Below are 5,000 nucleotides of genomic sequence, written 5' to 3'. Positions count from 1 at the left end.
CTGGCCCAATCCTCTTCAGCGCCAGGAGACGGGACCGGCGAAGTGTTGGCCCCATCCATCGGCATGATGGGATGCCGAGGCCTCCCTGGGCTACAGGAGCGTGGAAGTAGCCCAGGGGAGTGTCCGCCGGAAGGCGGAACCATCTCCTGACGGCGGCACGGATGGTCACATCTGCCGCTTTCAACGCACCCACTCGGGTGCGGCTGAGGGCCAGCCCATGGTACAGGCCAGGCAGAAGTACGGTGGTGAGGGCGTGGAGGCGCTGTTGCGGCTTGAGCGGAGCTCGGGAGATGACGTCCAGCTGCTCCACCAGGTGGCGTCGTGGGTTGAAAACGCAGCGACCCGCGGTGGAGAATTGCAGTCCCAGGTACCGGAAGGTTTCACCCACACGTAGGGCGGGCACGGTGGCGTTGCCCGCTTTGAAGGTAACGTCGGCGTCGACCTTCACCTTCTTGTCGCGCCCAGACGCGACTAAGGCGAGGGTGAAACACTTCCGGGCGTTGATCTGCAGCCCCAGATGGGCGAGGGCTGCGACGGCTGCGTCGATGAGGGACTGCAATCCCCTCGCGGTCGATGCAAAAAGCAGGACGTCATCTGCGAAGGCCGCAGCGTTAACTCTGCGACCAAGGATCCGAGCTCCGATGTGGGAGGGAAGTTGACTCAAAACATAGTCCACCGCAAAATTGAAAAGGAGGGGGGAGAGGGGGTCACCCTGACGCACACCCCTAGCCGGCTGCAGGGGCACGCCCACGTCGGCGCCGCCCGCTATCACTGTCGTGCTACCCTCGTAACACCTTTCGACGTACTCAATAAAGCAATCCGGCAGGCCATGAGCCCTCAGCACGGGGCGGAGGGCAGCATGGTCCACCGAATCGAACGCTTTAGAGACGTCGATCGATGCCACAAAAACAGAGCGACAGGAGCGGACTGCGTCGGTGAGAGCAGTGTCCAAGATGAAGGTGTTTTCCAACATCCCATCCCGGGGGATGAATGCCCGCTGACGTTCGTCCACAGCACATGCACGCATCAGGCGTGACGCGAGAACCTTGTGAAAGGTCCGCGCCAACACCGAGCAGACCGTAATGGGGCGAAAGTCAGCGGGGGATGTTGGTGCAGCCGTTTTGGGGAGAAGTGACGTCCGGGCGCGAAGCAGACGCTCGGGGAGGGCGCGGGCCAGGAGGAAGAGGTTCAAGAGTTTCACCAGGACTTCATGCGGCAGGCGCCGCAGCTCCGCTGGAGTCAGGCCGTCCGGCCCGGCTGCCGATCCCCTGGGCGGCAAGGCAGCAGCGACCTCCTCACGTGTGACCGGCCCCCATAGGCACTCAGGAGCGACAGGCTCCGAGTGCGGGAGAAGGCGGTCACGGATGAAGCCGGCGGTGGAGATCGGCTTCTTCGTGAAGAGGTCCGCCCAGAAGTCCAGCAGACCGGGGATGTCGGGTGGCGGCTGCAGCAGGGTGCCGTCCAGCAAGCCGCGCACGCAACGTGCACGCGACCTACGGAAGGCGTCCTGTGTGCGCGCGTATTCCCAGCGGCGCCGCTTGCGCTTCTGCAGCGGCGGGGCGGCAGGCGGCCGCTTGGATGATTGGCGCGGCCGCTGTGTCCTGGTGATCGACCTCTCCCCCCTGGACCCGACCGGCGCAAGGGCATCCGGGAGCATGCCCAGGATGACATCGGGCGGCGTGCCCCGCCCCAGACCAATGACTCGATCCAGGGCAGAGAAACGCTGGGCGGAAGCAGGTAGCCCCGCCAGATGCTCCCAGATGGCGGCGTCAGTCGGCCCCTCCGGCGGCGGCCCGGTGGTGTCGGCCGCGAAGTCCTCGGCTGCGTCGACGGGCGGCGCAGCGGCCTCGCCCGCGTCAGGCAGCGAGCTCGCTGCTCCACGGCGGGACGCCGGCTCTTCGCCCCGACCGATCTCAAGTGCCTCCATGAATTGGCGGACAAGCTGCTTGTGGGCAGCTTGCCGCCGTCGGCACTTGATTGCCTCAAGCGTTCGGTCGGGGAACATCCTGGTAAGTTCTTGATTTACAAAGAAGAACCGGGCGTCCCTCTCAAGGAACAGTTCGGCCTCTGCCTTGGCGAGCGACAGGACTTCTTCCTCCGTCCACCTCGCGCGATGCCTCTCCGTCACGATCTCAGCGTTGGCGGCCGCAGGGTGTTGGCGGCGGCGATGGACCCCGAGACCGTTCTTCGTGGTAAAAGTGCGGTGGCACTCACTGCAAGCAAAGGGAGCTACACAAACTATCGCATTTTCGTTACGGCCGGTTGGCCGGATAGGTGCTGGGGTAGCTGGGGTGGCACCTTCAGCGGAAGGGCCACCATCTCTTGTTTCTTGTCGGCTGCCCCCAACTATAAAGGGATAATGCGAGGGGGGGCTGGTAACCCCCCCAAGCCCCTGGTGCGGTCTTCCACTCTGCGAAAATCAGCGGGCCCACGAGAAGGGGAGAAGACCGCAGGAGAGGAGAGGCTAAGAGGGCTAGGCCCATGTATTGCGCATCACTCTCCCTCTAACTATAACCCAAGGAAGGCACCTCGCAGCAGCAGCACGAGTACATCAAGACCGCACTTCGAAAAGCCAAGTCCGGATGCAGCCACACCGCCGCTACTTGGCCACCTTAAGAGAGTCATAGTTACTCCCGCCCTTAAGAGAGTCATAGTTACTCCCGCCGTTTACCCGCGCTTGCTTGAATTTCTTCACGTTGACATTCAGAGCACTGGGCAGAAATCACATTGCGTCAACACCCGCTAGGGCCATCGCAATGCTTTGTTTTAATTAGACAGTCGGATTCCCCCAGTCCGTGCCAGTTCTGAGTTGATCGTTGAATGGCGGCCGAAGAGAATCCGCGCACCCGCGCGCCCCCGGAGGAGCACGCTAAGGCGGACGCGGCCTCGCAGCAAGGAAGATCCGTGGGAGGCCAAGGCACGGGACCGAGCTCGGATCCTGCACGCAGGTTGAAGCACCGGGGCGCGAACGCCGCGCAGGCGCGCGCATCCTGCACCGCCGGCCAGCACGAGGCCAACCGACGGCGAGAGCAGACCACGCCCGCGCTAAACGCCCGCACTTACCGGCACCCCTACGGCACTCACCTCGCCCAGGCCCGGCACGTTAGCGCTGACCCACTTCCCGACCAAGCCCGACACGCCCCGATCCTCAGAGCCAATCCTTATCCCGAAGTTACGGATCCAATTTGCCGACTTCCCTTACCTACATTATTCTATCGACTAGAGGCTCTTCACCTTGGAGACCTGCTGCGGATATGGGTACGAACCGGCGCGACACCTCCACGTGGCCCTCTCCCGGATTTTCAAGGTCCGAGGGGAAGATCGGGACACCGCCGCAACTGCGGTGCTCTTCGCGTTCCAAACCCTATCTCCCTGCTAGAGGATTCCAGGGAACTCGAACGCTCATGCAGAAAAGAAAACTCTTCCCCGATCTCCCGACGGCGTCTCCGGGTCCTTTTGGGTTACCCCGACGAGCATCTCTAAAAGAGGGGCCCGACTTGTATCGGTTCCGCTGCCGGGTTCCGGAATAGGAACCGGATTCCCTTTCGCCCAACGGGGGCCAGCACAAAGTGCATCATGCTATGACGGCCCCCATCAACATCGGATTTCTCCTAGGGCTTAGGATCGACTGACTCGTGTGCAACGGCTGTTCACACGAAACCCTTCTCCGCGTCAGCCCTCCAGGGCCTCGCTGGAGTATTTGCTACTACCACCAAGATCTGCACCGACGGCGGCTCCAGGCAGGCTCACGCCCAGACCCTTCTGCGCCCACCGCCGCGACCCTCCTACTCGTCAGGGCTTCGCGGCCGGCCGCAAGGACCGGCCATGACTGCCAGACTGACGGCCGAGTATAGGCACGACGCTTCAGCGCCATCCATTTTCAGGGCTAGTTGCTTCGGCAGGTGAGTTGTCACACACTCCTTAGCGGATTCCGACTTCCATGGCCACCGTCCTGCTGTCTTAAGCAACCAACGCCTTTCATGGTTTCCCATGAGCGTCGATTCGGGCGCCTTAACTCGGCGTTTGGTTCATCCCACAGCGCCAGTTCTGCTTACCAAAAGTGGCCCACTTGGCACTCCGATCCGAGTCGTTTGCTCGCGGCTTCAGCATATCAAGCAAGCCGGAGATCTCACCCATTTAAAGTTTGAGAATAGGTTGAGGTCGTTTCGGCCCCAAGGCCTCTAATCATTCGCTTTACCGGATGAGACTCGTACGAGCACCAGCTATCCTGAGGGAAACTTCGGAGGGAACCAGCTACTAGATGGTTCGATTAGTCTTTCGCCCCTATACCCAGCTCCGACGATCGATTTGCACGTCAGAATCGCTACGGACCTCCATCAGGGTTTCCCCTGACTTCGTCCTGGCCAGGCATAGTTCACCATCTTTCGGGTCCCAACGTGTACGCTCTAGGTGCGCCTCACCTCGCAATGAGGACGAGACGCCCCGGGAGTGCGGAGGCCGCCGCCCCGTGAAGGGCGGGGAAGCCCCATCCTCCCTCGGCCCGCGCAAGGCGAGACCTTCACTTTCATTACGCCTTTAGGTTTCGTACAGCCCAATGACTCGCGCACATGTTAGACTCCTTGGTCCGTGTTTCAAGACGGGTCGTGAAATTGTGCAAAGCTGAAGCGCCGCTGACGGGAGCGATTATTCCGCCCGAGAGCATCCCGAGCCAACAGCGGCGCGGGTCCGGGGCCGGGCCAGGTAGGTCCGTCATCCGGGAAGAACCGCGCGCGCTTGCCGGGAGCCCGAGCGCCCAAAGGGGCGAATCGACTCCTCCAGATATACCGCCGGGCAGCCAGCCAGGACACCGGGGCTCTGCCCAACAGACGCGAACCGAGGCCCGCGGAAGGACAGGCTGCGCACCCGGGCCGTAGGCCGGCACCCAGCGGGTCGCGACGTCCTACTAGGGGAGAAGTGCGGCCCACCGCACACCGGAACGGCCCCACCCCGCGGCGAGTGGAAAGGCAACCGGACACGACCCCGCCGCGGATTGCTCCGCG

At 62.7% G+C, this 5,000-nt stretch overlaps 1 pseudogene; it reads right to left on the bottom strand.

Annotated features, from left to right (window-relative positions):
• LOC126433613 (large subunit ribosomal RNA) overlaps positions 1–5,000 on the bottom strand; it is a 7,987-nt pseudogene that overhangs the window by 2,465 nt on the left and 522 nt on the right.

The sequence above is a fragment of the Schistocerca serialis genome, unplaced genomic scaffold, assembly GCF_023864345.2.
Source record: "Schistocerca serialis cubense isolate TAMUIC-IGC-003099 unplaced genomic scaffold, iqSchSeri2.2 HiC_scaffold_1169, whole genome shotgun sequence".
NCBI lineage: Eukaryota > Metazoa > Arthropoda > Insecta > Orthoptera > Acrididae > Schistocerca > Schistocerca serialis.
Note: the sequence above shows the minus strand (reverse complement) of the source record. Positions and strands in the feature narration are given on the sequence as shown.